We start from the raw sequence: 13,295 nt of genomic DNA, 5'->3' as shown, positions 1-13,295 counted from the left end.
TTCTTGTTAAGATCTTAAAGGCAAGACTTTGTTTGATATCTAAGCTTTACAAGTAATGACATTTAATACAAAAAATATCGTTGAAAAACAAATGAAATCATCTATCGATGTTCAGGCAGCCGGATTATGCAAGATATTTAGAGTTTAATTTAATACTTTTAGTAGGGAATAAATACCAGTTATATTATCAGGTATCTGTAGAAAAAGAAAAAAACTATACAGAATCACAATATACTTAATGGATATTTATTTAAAATAGCCAATTTATTATAACAGTTTATTATAAGAATGATACGAAAAAAAATTTTTCTACTTTGCGTATAATTATTTAAATAATAATTTGCAAACATTTGAGCAAAATTCTTATTTCTAACCCACATTAAATTATTAGGCTTCAAAATGATTAGGAATGCCCCATTAGGTTGATATTATAAATGCGAATATTTAAAGCAAATAAAAGGTTGTTCTTATTTACGGAATAATAATATTAACACACTTTGTTTTTACACAAATTATCTTTCCCCAAGTTAAGCATATATAGCCTGTGTTATGGGTTACAAGACAATGACATATTTAATACAATATACTTACTTAAACATACATAAATTCATATAAACATACATAAATACATTTAAACATCCATGACTCGGAAACAAACATCCATATTCATCATATAAATGCTTGCACCTACTGGGATTCGAACCCGGGACCTCTAGCTTAGTAGGTAGGATCGCTAACCACTTGGCTATACAGGTCGTCAAATAGTTATTAGGGAATATTTTTACTTTATACCCGTTACGTTATACCCTTATTGTATGTTTTACGAAATGACCACATTTGATAATTCCGAAGATGTTCATAATAGACAAAACAGTAAAGAGTTGTATCTTGTTGATAATAAAATTGAGGTTTATGTGCAAATTATGCGTTTTCTTCCAGACAGGACGCTCATAAAATTGTTTTACTGTTCTATTGACGCACGGATTCTGCATCCCGTTGCACTTAAAAGCTTCTAAACTTACTTCCCTGTCTTACGCTTACAGTAATTTTTATAGCACTATGGTGACATCTAATTAGTAGAATATCATCTATTTTCTTGGATCGTCATTATAATTGATTATGTTAATAGTGGACAATTCTAACGATGGTGCATTTTAGTTAACGTCAAATCAAAAGTTTAATATCACTTTAATAAATTAACCAAAGAATATGACATTCAGTATTTCGTAACTACAGCGTATGTTTGATCAAGTTTAGCCGCACTAAAGTGGTCACACATAGTTTGACCAAATCAGGCTAATAATAATTTGTAACTAGATTTAAAAAAGAATGTTATTGAGAACTTATTCAATATTTTTATTAATCTTAGCACTGATATAACGCAAACAACTAAATAAACAAACAAATTGAGAGTTACAACAATTATACAAGTTTTTATAAATGAAGATTGTTTTGTTAATCCCAACTCAGTTGAGTTTGGTTTGTCATTAATTAATTTAAAGTATTTTTCCTGTAGCCTGTGATAAGAAGTGTAATGGCGGTTGAAATGAAGTTACCTAATTTAATTGGTACCGCAGAAATGTATTGTCTAGTTATAGAAAAGTCTAAGTTGAATTTCAAGTAATGAAATAATATACGTTCAAATATTGTAGGAAACAATATTATTAAACCTTATAATTTCCAAATAGCTTCAATCATAACTCTATAATAACGCTGCAAGGAGACCACAATTGGATTCTACTGATGTATTGCCGATTGAGATCCTCAAGGAATTTATGGGACATTTGTAGAACTGGTCTATAGGCACAGTTAGACATGACTATGCTATAGGTAAGAAGAACAATGAAGCTAAGTGAACCAATGACATTGATAGAAAAGAAAAGGTGCCCTATCTAGGGGATACACGACGTTAAGTTAATTATGAGAAACAATTGTAATCATCTTTTACTTGGCATATATTAAGGAAACACATACGCATATAATAACTAATATTTTACAATCTAAATTATTACCAATACCATCTCAAAGTCATCCACAATCAACCTTATATCAAGTACATCAGTCAGCTTCATTTATGACGACAGTTTCATTTACCGTACATATTTATTATTAAGTAATACATATAGCAGCTAAAAGAAGCGGCTACGCTTTGCTACGGAACTTAATTGTTACGAGAACCTATCTAATCGTAGGAACCGTAGCGCATGTGAACTGTAGCAAAACAAATATGCAAGCGTATTAGTTAGTGCTATATTTATCATGTAGATTGCCCCGACATTACTGACGTAAAAGTTGATCGATAAAAATATAAAACACATTAAACCTGTTACTCGTAATTTTATCTATCACTAACAGTTTTCAAAATGAATGTTCAATTAAAAAAATGTGTTTATACATACGTTTAGGAATTTTTATAATACTATCACGAGTCACAATACTGTGTACCAACCAGCGTAAGGGAATTTCGAACTTAAATCTAAAATCGTTAGGTCAAATATGACATAACTAGCCGTTATGTGAGTAACTTAATTACTTTTCTTAATAATGTTTCTTAATTGATACACTGTTCGAAATAATCCTTAGAACTCAACTCGAGAAGAATCCTTTACATATTAATTAAAATTTTAAAATAGTGGCAATGAGTTTCTTGCTACTTTTTCTCATTAGCTCAACCCTTCACAAAGTAGCAGTAGATTCAATAAGAAAAGAACTTATTTTTTCATATTCATAAGTGTAATATCCGTGACCTATCATAATAAAGTTATTTTTTTTATGGAATAGGAGGACAAATGAGCGTACAGGTCACCTGTTGTTCAGTGATCACCGCCGCCCACAATCTCTTGCAACAATAGAGGAATCATAGGAGCGTTGCCGGCCTTTAAGGCGCGTACACCTTGTACGCGCTTTTTTTGAAGGTACCCATGTCGTATCGTCCCGGAAACACCGCACAAGGAAGTTCATTCCACAGCTTTGTAGTACGTAGAAGAAAGCTCCTTGAAAACCGCACTGTGAAGGACCGCCATATATCCAGATGGTGGGGATGATATCCTAAATTGTGGCGTGTCGTGCGAAGGTGGAATTCGGCGGCAGGAATCAGGTGAAACAGCTCTTCGGAACACTTCCCGTGATAAATGCGGTAGAAGACACACAATGAAGCGACGTCTCTACGCAACGCCAAGTGATCCAGTGATTGATTTGAAGTGTAATTAAATAAAAAGGCTAAAAATGAAAGAGACGCGTATTTTGTTTCATTAAGCGCCATTATGACAAGCTTAATACAACAACAAATGTGTTACTGGTGATCTGTATTAGTATGTAACGAGATATATATATATATATATATAGGTACAAAGTAATAATAATGGTATTTTTGTGACAAGCTGCAACGTAACTTTTTTGCTTATTTGCTGTGTACTATACAGGTTTTTTCTGAACTTTGTAGTAATATATTAGGAGCTGGAGCTTATTGCAATTTTAACTGGTTCTTCAACTCATCAATGTAGACAACAACATATCAACACAGGATAGAATGTTATATGTATTTAGAACATATTATGTACTTCAATATGTCTTGATAGGTTTTTCTAAGAATGGTTGTAACTAAAAATACTAGCGTAGCAAATATTTATTATTAAGATTGTTTTATTATTTTATGCGTTTTGAGTGAGTGTTATAAATTGCATATCGATTGCTGAAAGCAGGAAAATAAAATTACCAGTGGGATGGGTGGTGGCTAGAGTATGGGTACCACAACCGCCAATTTCTAAACATTACTGTGTATCTATTACCATGCTGAACGTCCTGCTTGTCTCGTCCTTTATTGTATTAAAAAAGCCTTAGTACTATTAGTACTTTTTGTGTGTTTTTTCTAATCATATAGAAAATCAAATCGTTCCTCTTTCTGATTTTAGATATGAGATTTATAAAACAATAAACGCAGATATTCAAAGATTACCGTGTATTCCAGTATATTTTAAAGAAGAAGCGTCTAACACAATTTTTAAGGACTTTATCCGTATTATATGGGGATATTATCCGTTGTACTTTGTTCAGTCGTTCGTGAGTAATGTTGTTTTTTTTTGCATCTTGATGCCTTGACAGCTAAATGTCAAAATGATATTCTTGATAGATTTATTAGAAATATAAAATATGAGGTTGCCTTCGAGAACTTATATTGTGACATTTAAAATTGTTGAACTATCTTTGTAAGGGAAACTAAAAGGGGACTTTTTAACATAATGGGAGAACAAATGAGTTAACTAGGAAGATTACACTATTAAGTTACAAGTGAAAATAGATGCCTATTGTCACTTGTGTTTGTGTGAAAAATTACAATAATGTTACCGGTTACACAAAATATTATATGATAAAACGGAATTTTCTCAACAGAAAAATTACAAACTTGGATCTTTGCGCAAACATTATAACGCTGTTAAACGACCTAATATTTTAAGTAGTAATACAGTTACATGAGGCTTCCACTATATTTAAAACAAGATTATTTTAACATAGGTTTATCTACGAGTAACATCATTAATGTTTAAAAAGCGAGGTTTACATAAATTATTCCTCAATTATATTGCACACTGATTTTCATCAACCTTCATGAGTTTCTGTAAAAACCCGTAACAAATTAAAATTTTAAACTATTGGACAACAAAATACGAGTATGGACATGGTTTTAGGCAGGAGGTCACCTTGAATCCATTCATTTTATCGACAAAAAGAATATATACACAATACTCGAATGACATCTTACAAGTGGAAAATTGTGTAAACTAAATCTATTATACAATTTCGATGGAAATATTGTTTTTATATTACTTGAACGTCAAATCTGGCATCTGTTACAATTGTATATTTTATTAAAATTATAATTAAAGCTGAATGTTTAGGCCTCGATCCGCCGTCAACTAAATTGTATCAATTCTCGCCAGAATATAAACAAGGCGCACACATTAAAATATAGATTGACGTTTTATTTGATTTGTGTAAATGAAAGTTGGCTCCTGAGTTATAACATTTACAAATTATAAATCTATATTTTCTACGATAAAGTTTTCTTTATGTATTCAAAAACTTATTCTTATCTTCGTGAGTACTTTAAAAGTGTGCGTTATCAATAACGTTCAAATATCGATTATCTTATTTTTATATTTATATTTAAATGTTGTCCTTAGAACATATTACGCTCTGTAATACTACTTGATGGAACTTTCTAAGAATGCTTTCAACTATAACTAGCACTGTTAATATGACTATTACACTTATTTCTTTATTAAGTGAGTTTTGAGTGAGTGTGAGGGATTGCATATCGATCGATGAAAGCATGAAAATGAGAATGACACTCATGTTTTAAACAATACATAAAATGTGTCATGGAATAATAATACTTAACTATTCTATCAGAGGGTTAATAACAGTTTACCAGTGGAAGGCTCCTTTACAGAGGATGCCGGCTAGATTATGGGTACCACAGACCGAGACACAGTAATGTGTAAGAATTACTGTATTTCGGTCTGAAGGGCGCCGTAGCTACTGAAATTACTGGGCAAATGAGACTTAACATCTTATGTCTCAAGATGACGAGCGCAATTGTATTGCCGCTCAATTTTTTTGGGTTTTTCAAGAATCCTGAGGGGAACTGCATTGTAATGAGCAGAGCGTATCAATTTCAATCAGCTGAACGTCCTGCTCGTCTCGTCCCTTAATGTCATAAAAAAGTTCTTCGTGCATTATCGACACTTATAAATAGAATTCAAAATGAACATGCATTTCCATTAATTCAATGTCGTTATTATATGGGCTAACATTTTCTTATCTTACGAAATAACCAAATAGAAACTAAGTTCAAAGTCATTTACAAAATCAATGGTTAAATAAAAAAATTGTGATTTAATAATATAAGAAGTAATCAACAACAAATTAACACAATCACACTATTGTGTGTCATTCAATATGGTTCTCGTTTGTTCCGTATATTATTATCTATAATGATTAACGGCCGTTTTCAATAACCTATCCATCCTTAGTTTAACTTACTAGAGGTAAACAAATCTATCCTTTTACGATTACTTACATTTCTATAACCTATCGACATAAAGCATTGGACTATAACTATATTGGACATTACCATGGATAGATAAGATCTTGTCATTAAACGGTGACAGCAATGTATCCGTAACTAGAGATACGTTATTTAAAACGGCCGTAAGCCGTATGCTCTCACATATGTAAGTCAAGTAAGTAGTAATCGTAGCAAACAGTAGCAAAATATAATATTGAGATATATCGTAGCAACAGTAGCAAAATATGTAGAGACATAACGTAGCAAACAGTAGCAAACTATGTAAAAGCATTTCGTAGCAAGGTACTTCGTCAATTATATGTAGGAATATCTTTTTTTAATGTGTTGATAATATTTTGCTTGAATTATTATTGAAAATTGTACCTTTCGTATTTAACTCTACAGTATTAATGAAGGTGAATTTTGTATTTATAAGCTAATCAAAAACCACTTGTATATGTTCATAATTATAAAAAAAATATTTAAGTTTTAGCTGTGACCGTTTATAAACTTCATTTTCTAGTCTGCATTCAAGAATTTTTCACGTTCGAATTAGACTTTGACTGGGAGAAGTTCGGTGCTTTCATCTAAAAGCATGTGACACAGTTTCTATTGTTTCTAAAAGCTAGGGGTTTTGTTACAATACTTGGCATGGAATACTAAATTGAAAGGAATTTGAATTGTGTCGTCTGGATGGACATTATGAATGCCTTAATGTGCTATATGTTATTCCAGAAAGTAAAATATTTAAGGCGTTTTTGAGTTAAGAGATTTGAATTTTAAAACTATATGTTAATGGTAAAGTTGTATTCTATGTCAAATATAATTTTGTTAGGTAAGGTACGTAAGCGCGAAAAAGTTATCAAAATTAAAAAAATATCTGAAATCCATCCAATAATTCAATTTGATTTCTAAATATTCTATATATATTTATTGTTTGACTGTGTGTAAAGTTAATAAAAACAAAGTTCATAATTTAGTGAAGTTAAAAAAGATAGCCAAAGGGCAAATATAAGCAAATGATACTGGATTGCACTCGGTACTAAATGAATCTCGTTACAAAACAGATCTACTAAGATACTACAATAGATAAACTGAGATAGCTTGAAACAACGAACTAAACGTCGTTATTGTAACGAACTAATCAGTAACTTAACGGCAATAGCCCGTTTTTAAGCATGATTGGTATTTCAGTTGATGAGATTTCTCTTGTTATAAATGTTTATTTAACTTTAGTTATTTCATTTCATAGGTGACCGTAATACTTAAACCCCCAATTGCCAGGCTAAATTAAACGCCATTACAAGAAATACATGTTTGGGGACAGAGAGAAGTTATTTACTTTAAAAGGAAATTCAGTTTAAAATATTTTGACAGCATATTGAATATAGACCTCGTTATTCGTGGAGACACCATTTGACTACTACTTTAGCACTATCAATGTAAGAGTTGAAATGTAACTGAGAAGACATTGTTTCATTACATTAGTTAGATGCTTATTTTATATTTAAATCATTTTATCTTAGTTGTAAATTTATTACTATCAGACATAGATGTTTAAATGATGTTTGGTTCCGAGTCATGGATGTTTAAATGTATTTATGTATATGTATGTTTGTATGAATTTATGTATGTTTAAGTAAGTATATTGTATTAAATATATCATTGTCTTGTAAACCATAACACAGGCTATATATGCTTAATTTGGGGCAAGATAATTTGTGTAAAAAGTGTGTCAATATAATTATTATTATAGAGAACCATGATACTAATACCAGTCTTTAATTTGGTTGGGCCATCTTGTTAGAGAACGACCGCGCGATTATTACCATTTCCAAACTTTAGCCGCCTATATATTATTATATTAATAATTAATTATAAAAGGAAAAATAAAAATTATTAATAATGTACAACTTCATTTAATTCAATTCTTTCAACTTTAATCTTTCAACATCTACCTCGGACAAAAAACCCAGCTAGGCAGGCCCAATTTCGCGAAAGAGGTCATTCGTCGAATGCAACTCGAATGGGCAGCGTTCGGGAAGCTCCGTAAAATCTTCTCGTCCAAAATACCATAGTGTCTGAAGACGAAGGTTTTCAACCAGTGATGACTTACGGTACGCAGCCGTGGTCGCTAACTATGGGCCTTATGAGAGAGTTACCCTGCGAGATCGAATCAGAAATGAGGAGATCCGTAGGAGAATTAAGTCACCAACATAGCCCAAATGATTGGGTAACAGAAATGGCAGTGCGCAGGGCACATAGTTCGATGAACAGATGGCCGATGGAGCAGTAAAGTCCTAGAATGGAGATCACGTATCATGCTGGTAGGCAAGATGGACCGACGATCTGGTCAAGATCGCCGGAATATGATGGATGAGGGCAGGGCAGGACCGATTGTCGTGGAGATCTTTGAAGGAGTCCTTTATCAAGTGGATGGCTTGCGGCTAATGATGATGATGATGTTATCTTAATTGTAAGTAGAGGTATTATTTGAGCATTACAGAATATGTAAATAGATATCCTTTCTATCGTAGCGGCGCCTTCGGGTATAATTACTAGCGTAAAAAAGCTACAGAAAGAACAAAAAATAACTACCTATTCTACATGAGGCACACTAAAAGTTGTGCACAATCGGAACTATTTGAATTTCGAATGTAATATTTTAAGAAACGTTCTTAGTAATAAAAAAAACAATTGCCGGAAATCTTTTGTCAATTGTTTTTTTATCACACATCAAAGTTCTACGTACGCAACGAAAATGGAGTAAAGTCGAAAAATTTTAGAACGATGATTTTTTATGATTTTAAAAGTTCTCCCTCTCCGCAAGACTGTGCCGCTCGTCTTCAAAATGCTTTTGGGAGAGAAGCATCTTGCTTGAGCACCGTGTGGCGATGGTTTGCTGAATTTGAGAGAGGTCGGGTTTCTTTCCATGACGAATTTCGTGAAGGGCGGCCTTCAACTGCCGTCAACGAAAATAATGTGGCTACTGTTAAGCGGCTACTTAAAAAAAAACCCGCGAACTACCTATGAGACAATTCGAGGACTGTTGGGGATTAGTATGAGCCAAATTCAGAAAATTTTACACGAAGAATTGAAAGTTCGTATACTTTGTTGTCGTTGGATTCCTCATGAATTGACAGCGGAGCAGAAGCGGGCTCGCGTGGAATGGTGCTCACAGATGCAAAAAAAAACAGAAAACTTGTGAATAACTGTTTGAAAATGAGAACAGGCCAACAAAAGTGAGGCAGGCGAGAAACGTTGGTAAAAAAATGATCGCATTATTTGTTTTAAAAACTGGTTCGATCATATGAAAAAATGTTGAAAATGTAAAGGAGAGTGAGAGAGAGATGTAAGAGAGAGAAGAGAGCAACAAATATAATATTTTGGTTATGACATGTTGTTCTTTTAAGTTACGCAAAACTTTAAGTGTGACCTACGTACATATTGTATGAAATGAATTTTTAATGTGGTATTAGCCTACTAGCCTACTATTATTTTTTTCTATGGAAGCACATTCTCTTGCAACACCAGAGGTATCACAGGAGCGTTGCCAGCTCAGATCTATCAATAGTCTTATCTGAGTAACAAACACAACTTTTCGTCTTGCATTTATCCCCCCTTTACAATACTCTAAGCACAACTAACAAATATAACTTGAGAGATACAACCTCACCGCACCCGCCTTGCTATTCACATTTCCATTCACATTGCTCAGAAAATCTAAAGTTGGTTGACTATATTGAGCACCTATATTCTGCTGCGGTGTAAGTGTACCCATACTTTTGACTTGGTAACTTTCATTAAATCACTAAATAAATATTTAAGAGCCAAGAGATTTGGTACAATAACAACAGTTTCCTGCCCCGACAAACTGTAAAATGACCAGATCAATAATAATTTAATCTTTGCATATTGTTCAACAAAGAGCTAAAGACTTAATCAAAGGAAGCAATTTAGGGATTAATTTTATTTTACAACCATGGAAACATTCTGATGTGAGCCAATTTTGCTTTTTGATCATAGCCAAGTTAACTTATATTTAGAAATGTACACAGTCAACAATGAAGAGAGGTAAAGGTTAGTAGCAAAAAGTTTTATTATTTTCTGTAAATATGCAGTTGATAATAAAAGTAAAAATATAAATTTGATTGTAACGTACCTTTACTGATAAAATATTTAATAATTACTATTCGCAACATTACGACGTAAGTCTTTCGTTAATCTTTGATTTCTGAATTATTGATTTATGTCCGTAAGCGTATTATCTGTATGATAACTCGGTAAATGTAAAATAATTGCATTAATCATAAAAATAATCTCTAGTAACGTAAAAACATATTACAAAATAACGTATTTATATAAAACGTGGAATTGAAATGTAAAATGCTCTGTTATTGCATCATTCTTACCGTTTCCAACATACTTGTGAACTTATCACAAGTATGTTGGAAACGGTAAGAACTGCTCATAACAGACTCCAGCGTAGCTTCAATAAAACTAAACCGCTTGTGAAACTTAATGTTTGAACTTTCTTGAAAGTGTTGAATACCGGTGATTGTATGTTTGTAACACCACAGTCTATGATACCATGAACATTGTATAATGATGCAAACTATATTTTTTTGATACAAGTAATATATTTTTACAGTTTGAACAAAATTATGTTGTGTTTTTTTGACAGTCATCAACGGATGATCTGTTGGTAGGTGATCCCCTCCCCGTTCATTACATCATTACGAATCTGCTACGGAACGATTATTTAATTGAACACACCTTATAATTAAAAAATGTAAACGATGATTTGCTGAACCGTCAGAAATTGTTTTTGCCTATGAAAGAGGAGTGCAAGCGAGAATAAGGGTCACCTGATGGAATGTGATCATTGCCGTTTATACTCTCTTGTAGAACATCAGGGATATATCAGGAATAAGTACATATGAATTTGAAAAGTGAAAACACATTAGCGAGTGTCGACCCGGGGGCACCGTGGTAAGAATCAACAGTTCTAACCATTGTACCACCGACACTTTTAATTTAACATTCCTACTACCCGTAATATCACTCACTTTTCATCTTGTATTTCTTTTTTTTTTTATATTCAATAATTACGTATTACCCGTACGCTCGTTTGTCCTCCTATTCCATAAAAAAAAATTAATTCTTAATTTTGTAAACTTCTACTACTGTCATTTTGTTTTCCACGAATATCGCTTCATTACTATATCCAATCGCAATCTAATACTAGCGATCTGATATCATTCTTTGTATCCATTTTCAGCTTGCATTTGGCATTTCGAAATCGAAAAAAATTTTACATTTTTTAATCGAACCTTTGACGTATTTGTTATTTTAGCTGACTTTATATATGAATCTATCTAATCATACATAAGTATTATCTATTCTATCATTTTCAAATCCATAGGTATTTGGAAATTGAGATTCAATTGAAATACAGACTCAGGATCGTTTGACGAGTGACACAAGATCTGGATCCTAAATAATGTATAGTTGAAGGTAGGTCAGTGTGTGGTGCTTGGTTTAGATGGCCGAGTTGTGTGCCATATTATAAATATCAACGGTGAAGGTTATATAAGGTTCTCGTGCATAAGAACTGACATTAGATGGTAGGATATTTAAGTTTACTAACAATAAAGCTTGCGTGAAAAAAATTATTAAAATAATTCTATCAAGCGTTTTTATTTTTCACAAAGTTCTTACAGGTTCAATAATGAGTATTTAATAGCACAAAGTGATTTTTTCATTTATCTTTTGTACTATTAGCACTGTATACCTTCCTACTAATATAAATATATAATAAATATAAAATATCGATTATTTAACAAAACATTTTAAATACGTTTTGTACAAGAACAATTTACAATAATATTTATGTATTTTATAAATCTAAACTTAAAATAATAAATATGAAATCAATATAAACTATCCTTTGTGTGAGCGTAAATGTAAGTAGTTTGAAATATATAATATAGTATAAATGCATTTGAATTTATATAATTTTTAATATAACGCTCATTAATGAAAAAAAAAGAAGAAATATTTTATTCTGTTAAAAGATTTGTTTTCTAATATAAATAAGTAAATTAATTTAAATTGAATCAAAACCTTAAGAAATCTTTCCCGTTATTTCTACATTGCTTATTCAATGTCCTTGATTATACATTCCATTGTTAGTGAATCTGTTTGTATTCAGGAATTACGTCTCAGTCCGGTCTCGGAAAGCACTTTTATTATTTTACGGTCGCTTTATAAATATAAGTTAGTAAACAATTCACAACAACCTCTAATGTTTTCTTACTTTTTCGTTTTAACTAAATAAATATTTACTTTGGCATCCCAAGTGAGATGATTAACTATGCCTTCCCCAGGCTTAACATTTCCTGACTAAATCAGAATTAATATTTACTATCTAAATTTTGACCTTTAGTAAAATAAAGCTAGGAGAAATTTGATATTATATTTAAAAGTGAAATCTATTTTTTCTACAAACAATTAATCATCAAATATAACAAAAAGAGAAATAATACTTCAAAAATACTATTATGCAAAAAGTAAAATATAATAATTACAAGTTTCTGAGCGCGATCAAACATAAATTGCCTGTCTGTCATATATTATTATAGTTGTACAGTACTCACCTGAGAGTAACAGTAGCTTGATGAAAGTGACACTCAATACTTGTTCAATCACGTTGTCGGTTTGATCGCACGCATACAATTACGAATCTTTCAGGTTTGCAGGCTTTATATAGGTGGAAACTCCGCCTCGACGCCGCCTCCGGGCGGTTACTTGCGGCCGCGAGCTAACTTAACACTTAGTTCGATATCTTCATATCATTTTTATTGATAGATAATTACGTATATCATATTCAAGTAAAAAAGGTAATATTTAAAGTATAGTTGACTGTTGAAACGTTTATTTTCTTTGAAGAAAATATAGAAGCTAACTCTGCTTTAACTATTTTAAATAACATATCATACATCTCATTGGGATTACTGGTATAATTAAAATAAAACAAGCATTGCAGTTGACAGGAAAATCTACAATTCTCAGAACACTTAAATAAGGTATCTTTGGATCAATTTGAAATATTTTTTTTTCATTTAACTATGTCATTTTTTATTTACTTTTATACATAGATGACCACGGTGAAAGTTAATAGCTCCCTAACATATTTGAACATAACTGAATATTAAATCATAAAATT

At 31.8% G+C, this 13,295-nt stretch overlaps 1 protein-coding gene across 1 annotated transcript in view; it reads right to left on the bottom strand.

Annotated features, from left to right (window-relative positions):
* The window catches only part of LOC126967297 (short neuropeptide F), a 67,241-nt gene extending 54,436 nt beyond the window's left edge, over positions 1 to 12,805 (bottom strand). The window contains exon 1 of the mRNA XM_050811768.1: positions 12,727 to 12,805. The gene's annotated coding sequence lies outside the window, so the exon portion shown is untranslated. The remainder of the gene's footprint in view (positions 1 to 12,726) is intronic.
* Between the last annotated feature and the right edge of the window lie 490 nt (positions 12,806 to 13,295).

This window comes from Leptidea sinapis, chromosome 12 (assembly GCF_905404315.1).
Source record: "Leptidea sinapis chromosome 12, ilLepSina1.1, whole genome shotgun sequence".
In the NCBI taxonomy this organism is placed as follows: domain Eukaryota; kingdom Metazoa; phylum Arthropoda; class Insecta; order Lepidoptera; family Pieridae; genus Leptidea; species Leptidea sinapis.
Note: the sequence above shows the minus strand (reverse complement) of the source record. Positions and strands in the feature narration are given on the sequence as shown.